At 30.1% G+C, this 8,545-nt stretch overlaps 1 long non-coding RNA gene across 1 annotated transcript; it reads right to left on the bottom strand.

The window, feature by feature from the left end:
- Positions 1 to 5,926: 5,926 nt before the first annotated feature.
- On the bottom strand, positions 5,927 to 6,725 carry LOC126750529 (uncharacterized). The gene is made up of 3 exons (XR_007665746.1): positions 6,666 to 6,725; positions 6,464 to 6,607; positions 5,927 to 6,209 (listed from the first exon to the last, which is right to left on the bottom strand). It is a non-coding gene; the product is annotated as an uncharacterized LOC126750529 (long non-coding RNA).
- Positions 6,726 to 8,545: the final 1,820 nt, after the last annotated feature.

Here is an 8,545-nt window from a genome sequence, read left to right as displayed (position 1 = left end):
AGATGGCACAATTCATTACACAATTTTTATTTCTAAAATAAAAAAATGCGGTTTAAATTATTTCAAAATATGATGGAAATTCTTTAGTCACTTTTCAATATTTCCGACAAGAGAATGCATCAGAACAGTCACTGGTATAATTCCATTTTAAATCTTTAAGAAGCTGGTAAAATGGAAATAGCACTATTGCCAAATTGGGAACAAAAGTGTTATAATAATTAATTAGTCCCAAAAATTATTTTAATTGGGTTACATTTGTTGCAATGGGGGCTTTAATACTAGCATCAATCTTTTCTTTACTAAGTATTAAGACCATCTTTATTGATATTAAATCATAGATACGACACTCGTTTCATAAAAAACTGGCATTTTTCCAAGCAAATTTTTAGACCTGCCCTATCTAATATTCTTAAAACAGTATCTAAACGTTCCAATACTTGCAAACGATCTTTTCCCGTAATTAAAATATCGTCGATAAACACTACTATCCCCTCTACGCCTTCAAAAAGAGATTCCATAATTTTCTGAAATTTTGAAGGAATATTTGCTATACCAAATAGGGCTCTATTAAATTGGTACAGCCCTTTATGTGTCGAAATTGTGGTTAGATTTTTTGAACTGCTATCTAAGCAAATTTGCTAATATGCGCTAGATAAATTTAACTTACTGAATTCCCCCCCCCCTTGTAATTTCAAAAAAAGTTTATTGATTCTTGGAAGTGGGTACTAATCAATCTCACCAAGCCATCTTTTTAAGCACCGGTACAATTGGTGTTCAGCATTCACTATAATCTACTGAAGATATAACCCCCAATGATTCCAAACGATTAAGTTCCTGTTCTACTTTCTCTTTCATTACAAACAGCAAGGGGCGAGCTCTAAAAAACTCGGAGGAGACAACTTGATTTTTTAATTTAATTGATATAATACCCTTAGTAAAATTCCAGGAGAAAAAACGTTAGAATATTGCTTTATTAATTTATTAATATCAAATGACACATCAATAAAATTTAAACAAGAAATGTTTTAATTAAAGGCATTAAAAAAATCACGTCCTAAGAGAGATGGTCCAGCTGCGTTTCTAATTATATAAAAAAACCAAATCTAGTTCCTGACTTCATACAATACGTTGCGTTTAATAAAACCTAAAAGGATAATTTGATCTCCATTGCAGAGGTTAAAAACATGATTAGTTTTTTTGTCCAATCCTAATACTAAAATTTTCTAGGTATATTTTTTTTAGAAATACTCCTGTGTCCAAATTAAAAGTAATTTTTTTGATTACTGTAATTTGGATTTAGTAATTCAATTAAAATAGGATTATATTTAAAATCCAGATTATATAAAAAATATTCGTCAGATTTCAAATAATTTTGACCTCTTAGGGTAACGCCTGGCTTTTTATACATTTTTTTATTTCTTTTAAGATGACACAGGAGCTAAATGCCCTTTCTTTTCACAAAAACACTCTCTAAAAGAATAAAATTCCGATTTGTGATTTTTACGTCCACAAACTAAGCACTGATGTTGTTTAGTTTTGTTGATGCCCTTACTTAAATTTTGAGTCATGGCTGGGTTAGTAGAATGTTAACAGGACTTATCCGGCTTGTTCTCAGTAAAATTGAATTCTGTCTCTTGTTTCATAAAACTTGTACTATCTCCTGTGAATACTGAGACATTTAGCTTAAAATGTTCGGACATAAAGTCTAGGAGAGATGTATATAATTTCTTCTCGGGCTCCTCGGGAATGCATAAAACTAATTTGTAAGAATCTTCACTTAATATATTTTACAAGATTGCCCCTTTTCGACCCTCATTATTAATATCATTAGCTATAAAATATTTTTTCACTCTTTTTCTGTAAATCGACTTATCCGAACTTGCTGGATCAAATTTGTGTAAATGACCCACATTTTCTGTTAAAATAGCCATAGTTTAAATTATTGTAACTTTTGCACTAACGCACTCAAGTACTCCCCGTAGAATTCATAACGTTTTTCTTTGAGAGTGTTTATTTTAAAACACTATAATTTTCAAAGAAAAATGACAAACAATAGTCAAAATCTTCGTCGCCACTGTAATGTTCTGGATTATTATTTAACTGGAATAAAACACCGGTAATAACATAACTGCTTATTTATTAATCACTTAATAAATTCCTTTTGACTTTTACCAAAAACGTTTAGTAAAATTGATGACCCGAGTACAACTTCTCTTTAGTAAAAATCTACCATTGTGAGCATTGTTCCCTACAATGTGCGGTATGCCGTAGTAAATACGCTAGCTGGACGCATTACTAATTTTATTTAAACTGAAAGATACTACAATGTGACGAAGAAGAAAAATCGTTTCAACATAAATGAAGGGTCCAGTATGGAATTTCAGAGGCGACATTGGATGGTTCGCAGGAAAAAATAGTGCTGTGAAACTATTTGCGCAAGGCAGTATACGGATGATAGTTTCAGTATAGCTGTCGTTATCGAAAATTGTTGTGTATATTTAGTACATTAGTGTATTATTACTTTATTGATATTACGTTGAGGATAATTAAACCGATCAAAGTATTCCCGTGTCTATAATTTTCCTTTGACAAATCAGAAATGGAATTATCCACCGCCGCGCTGTCATTCGTTGAAAAGATAGGAAAGACAAAAAACCGCAAAAGGCGGAGTCCTTCTAGCCCTTCTTCTTGCTCTGAGGAATCCAGCTCAAGTTTGTCAACATCAGGCAGCTCAAGGGCTACAAGACGTCGCAAGCAACTTAAACGGTTAAAAAATGAGTTAAAAAAATATATAAATTATTGGAAAAACAGACTGTAAGTACAACATATAGTAGCCTTAACATTGATGAAACTTTAATACCAGAGTTTAATCCTAATAATAAACAGTGTATAGAGTGGGTTGATAAGGTTGACCTGCTGCGCTCTATATACAGATGGAGCGATCAATTAACTGTTAAATTGGCAACTAGTAGACGTGGTAATGCTAGAAAGTGGCATGACTCTCAAACTAATCAATTTTCCTGATGTAGTGATTTGAAATCAGCGGTCTTAGAAGTTTTCCCGTCGGTCAGAAACTTTGTATGTAGTACGTCATTACCCTAGTACGTCGAAAAGATTAAACCAAACAAAAGAATCAGGTTGAAAACCAGTTAAATTATTTTAAGTTAAGAGTTAATGAGAATGAAAATAAATCTGTATTGCGTTATAATTAGGATTATAGTTATTGTAAGGGGCCGCATATTGTAAAAAATTGTCCTAAACCTATAATAAGTTGTGGAAAATGTAAAAAGGTAGGTCACAAGGCAGATCAATATATATTAAATAAAAAAAATAATGAGTGTAATCAAATTGACAGATTTCTAAAGCGTCCTAATAAAAATAATATGTATTTAGTTGTTGCTCGTTTAAACGGAAGAGAAGTTAATAATTGTTTAATTGATACCGGAAGTTCTTGTACATTAATTAAAATGTCTGTAATCACTCGTTAGGTATAATTTTAAATGAAACAAAAGAAAACCATTGTTTTACATTGTTTTCTAGGAAATTTAATGTATTGTAATTTAAGCCCTACAGTAAATACAAACATTGATGATTCATTTGGACAAGTAAATGCTTATATTTTAGAAGACAAATATTTAACACATGATGTTATTGTTGGTTGTAATTATTTAAATCAATCGCATATTGTTATGCTTAAGTTTGAAAGTACCCTTTCATTAAGAAATGTTTCAGTTTTAGATGAAGTACAGCTGCAGCAGTCACAGAAGGACATGATATTAATTTTAGGGATATTACAAGGGAAAAAAATGTACCATTCATTCTCTTTTAAAAGAATATAGTGGCATTTACTTTAAAGTACTTAGGTAAAAGTGATTTTGCTACTATATACATTAAATGCACTACCAATGTACCCGTAGTATATAACCCCTATAGCATGTCAATTTGGGAAAGAAATATTTTGGATAAGTTATTAAAGGAGTTACTAGATAATATAATTATTCGTGAATTTAGTTCTCAGTATGCTAGTCCGGTATTACTCGTGAAAAAGAAAACAGGTAATTATCGAATGTGTGTTGATTACAGACAATCTTGTAACTGTCAAGAAAAATTTCCAATTCCATTAATACAAAACCAGATTGATATGTTGGGAGGACACAAATATTTTATTGCGTTAGATCTTGCGTCTGGATATTATCAGGTCCCAATGGCAGTAGACTCAATCGACAAAACCGCATTTATTACCCCAACAGGACATTTTCAAGGATGCCTTTTGGGTTGGTAAATGCCCCCGCAGTCTTTCAAAAACTTATTAGTAATGTATTTGGTGGACAATTAAATAAAATAGTTCATGCTTATTTTGATGACCTGATAATACCTGGACACGATTTTGGCGAAATTTTGACTAGGCTAAAAACGGTATTAACTATTTTGCGAAAATCTAACTTAACTTTAAAGTTAAGCAATTGTAGCTTTTTAAAGAGATTTATTGATTATTTAAGCCAAAAAGTTGGTGAATATGGAGTAAAACCAGGGTTACAAAAAACTAAAGCAGTACTTAATATGAAAATTCCAACTAATGTTAAAAAAATTAGACAATTTATTGGCCTATAAGGGTATTTTCGTAGATACATTAGTGAAGTAGAGCCGCTTACTCGTTTATTAAAAAAAGATGCCGTATATGAGTGGACACTGTTACAACAAGCAGAATTTGGGAGCATACAAGCAAAGTTATCCTTAAGACCAATACTTACAATATATAATCCAGAACTTAAAACCGAATTACACACTGACACCAGTAGCACTGGATTTGGGGGAATTTTTATTCAAAAGAAAAATAAAGATAAGCATGTAGTTGCCTATTTTAGCAAGCAAACTAGTCTAGAATAAAAGAAATATTATTTATATGAACTGGAAACATTAGCCGTTGTATTATCGCTTTAGAAATTTAGAACAGCTTTTAATAAGAAGGATGTAATACATAGGGTATTATCTTAGAACATTGAAAGGCTAGAAGTAGCATGCCGTGGAACTATGGGCAGGTTTGTTTGCTTGCAACATCTCTGATGCAATGATGCCAAGTGCTTATAGAGAAATGGCAAAAATCACTTTATAATATCATCAAAATTTTCAGTTGTTTCCGAAGGCACAAAACAATACTACTGCTTCTCTTTAATAAAATATCAAGCATTTTTTAAAAATAAATTTGATAAGATACTCTATATCGAAGTCAATATAAGTTAAGTAAATGAAAATAAAGTACGAAGAAACGAGAAAACGGTAATGGCATCGCAACGCCGCTCGATCGCATTGTTTATGTCACAGATACAAGCACTCTTTACCAGTGACGTCGTCAACAAATATTTACCTGATAAATTTTTATTAATTAATAATTAAAGAGTTTGAGTATAAGTAATATTACCATTTATGAGCTATTTATGTGTTTTTTTTTAATGGACTTCATTAGAGGAAGGTCCTAATGAAAGGCAGCATTTTTGTCAAAGCATTTTTATGGAAATTAAATATTTTATTAATATAATATTATAGATTTCTTAATAAATCATGATTTAAGACACAAATTTTTAACATTTTGCAAAATTTTATTGTTATTGTTATATTGGACAAAACTCAGTTTTACATCACTTACTTACATCACATAATATATACTTCTATGCTGCTGACTTTTTCAAAGGGACAGTATTGCTTCAGCGGAAAAAGTTAAAACTACAAGGATGTTCAAATAGTGAAGGAGTTGCAGGTTTTTTGTAGGTTATAAGATTTTTATTATGAGTATTTAGCCTGTATAATGGTTTTGAGATATTTAATAGTGACCTATATAATACCTAATACCAAATATTATATCATATTAATTTATACTAAAAAACAAAGCTAAGAATAAAGACTATGTACAATAGATTAGATTAGAGAGTTTATTAGTAGTAATATACAAACAAGTGCTTTTACAAGTCAAATAAAATATGTAGTATGTTGGGCTTTTCCATAAAATCATGTTATTATTTCATGTAAGTATTTTAATAATGACTTGAGACATCTAATTTAATTTCTTTGGCGCAAATTTGCTTGTTGCAATCTTCGAATTTTAATTTTTTGTTCTTTATTTTTTTTTCCATAATCTGGTGACAAGTGATTAAGCTCTTGAAACGGTGGAATCATCAGTGCTTAGGTCCTCAGGATATCATTTTGATTTTACCCTAGAATAATATACATAAAAATATAGTATTACCGAAATTAAAAAGAAAAAATTAAAAAAATGTATTATGATAATCCAATTGATCAATAAAATGTATGTTATTATAGAGAATCTTTGTAATGTCATACATTTGATTAATTGCATTTAATTAAACAAATATAATACAATAAAATACCATATCACTTTTAAATAAGATATATAGAATAGGATGATACATGGCATAAAACTAGTAGTCTATTTTGAGTGTATTTTTACCTTTTCCTTGGCAGAGTCAGGGAATGTGTAGCAGTTAAACAAAAACGGCTTGGATGAGAAATAGTAATTGTTGACCTAGACTCCACGGTTACTGTAGAACTATAATTCTCAGATGCAGTTATTGTTGATGATGAATGATCAGATCTGTAATTATACAAAATTTGGTGTATCAAGAATATTAATCTATTTTAATTATCCATACGTGTCTATATTAGCTTCACTGTTTGTACTATATACCATTTTGAAAGCTAAAGAAGTTTTTGCGCTCTTCAGGAAAGCTACCCCTGTAGCTTTGAAGGGTAAATCACTTGGTAAATTAACTGAATTATTGGCTGCTGTGTTTTTAACCAGTGCATCAGAAATCCTAGTAAAAAAATAGTTTTACACACATACCTAATTTAATAAGTATTAGGTATAAATAAATCTTATATGAGTAACACTAATACTTTTTGTGAAGAAGCTGTATGTTTTACAACATAGCCCAAGCACAAGTTTTAAAAGGTTGTTTTTTTAGCTTACATAATGTAGTAAATAAAAGCATGCAAACCTTTATCAATAATTCTAAGGTAAAATATACTCATACCTATAAATATACTAGAAAAATATATTTAAAAAAATTACCTTTGAGGTAGAGCTAATTTTTTTTATAAAGTCTGGCTACTGATAATATTATCTCCCTTATATCACTTCTAAGGATGTGATCTGAACAAACAAATATGTTCTTTTTAAATGTGTTGATTTCCATTAATAATACCCATTGTTCCCTTTGGGCATAATCATTGGGCAATCTATAATAAGTATTTGATATTTAATCAAAAAGCAGAAAAAAATTACAGTAATAAATTAATATGTGGTGCCAATTACTATATATATTATTGTAAGTTGCAATAAGGTAAAACAAAAAAAAATTATGGAACAAATTTTAAAGAAAGACAAAATTAACTTTATACATAGATATCAAACTATATATAGATAGGTACATAGGTATTATGCATTTTTTCTGCCAAAACAACAAAAAAAACATAAAATCCTGTAATAAAACCAGGGACAAAATTCTAGTTTTATATCTTTTATAGCCTATTAATAGATGAATATGTTCAAAAAAATATTTAGATTTAAAAATATAAATATGTTGGTATTTTACGCACACTTTCACATTCAAATTTTTATTAGGTTTATATCTATAAGATCCCCTATTCTACGTTTATGATGATGGTTACCCCATGATGTGATGTTATGAAAGTATCGGTACTTACTTGTGAAAAGATCGGCTTGAATCACGTTTTTATCATGATGCGGCACAAACGACACAAGTTTTTGCCATCCTAGCAATTTAAAAAAACACTAAAACGTGGCCTTTTTTCCTTTTTAAACCAAAAATTAAAGAAAATACACGAATCCCGAATATAAACAAAAAGCCGTTTGACAGATGACACAACGCGTATGGTTTAGGCGCTTAAGCTCCGGTGTTGTCGCTTCAAATTTTTTAGAAGCAGTTTTAGGGATAAGAATGTTAATAATTTTGTTTTTTTTTTTGCTTAAGGATATTATATTTATTCTTAAAATAGGTTAATTGTAGTATTTATACTTTTTATTTTAAATTTTCCTATAAAATATAACAGAAATAAGTTAAATTAACGTTATAATGTTTGTTAAAATATAGCTAAAAATTTCCTCCGTTGGAAATTTGTGTCGACTTGACAACAGAGAATCGACACATATGTTTGTAAATAAAACACCCCTCTTGCCCCTGTGCACATGTTGGACTCAAACAAAGTTGTTGTTTACTAATTCTAGCCTTTCAATGTTCTAAGGGTATTATTATGTAAGATGGTGGCTTCAAGCTCAAGACTTTGATTTTAACATGGTGCATAAAGCCGGGACCCAAATGGAGTATGTGTATACCCTCAGTAGGCACCCTGTGAAGGATTATTATCAATATAAGGATTATATCATCAACGTTACGGAAGGAGATTGAATCTTAGCGGCGCAACTGCAAGATGATTAAATAAGTCGAATAATAACAATTCTTAGGGAAGAGTTCAGAGATAAATCTATTGAACAATATTACGAGCATATTAG

The sequence above is a fragment of the Anthonomus grandis genome, chromosome 2 (assembly GCF_022605725.1).
Source record: "Anthonomus grandis grandis chromosome 2, icAntGran1.3, whole genome shotgun sequence".
In the NCBI taxonomy this organism is placed as follows: domain Eukaryota; kingdom Metazoa; phylum Arthropoda; class Insecta; order Coleoptera; family Curculionidae; genus Anthonomus; species Anthonomus grandis.
The sequence above is the reverse complement of the archived record's forward strand: the minus strand, read 5'-3'. Positions and strand labels throughout refer to the sequence as shown.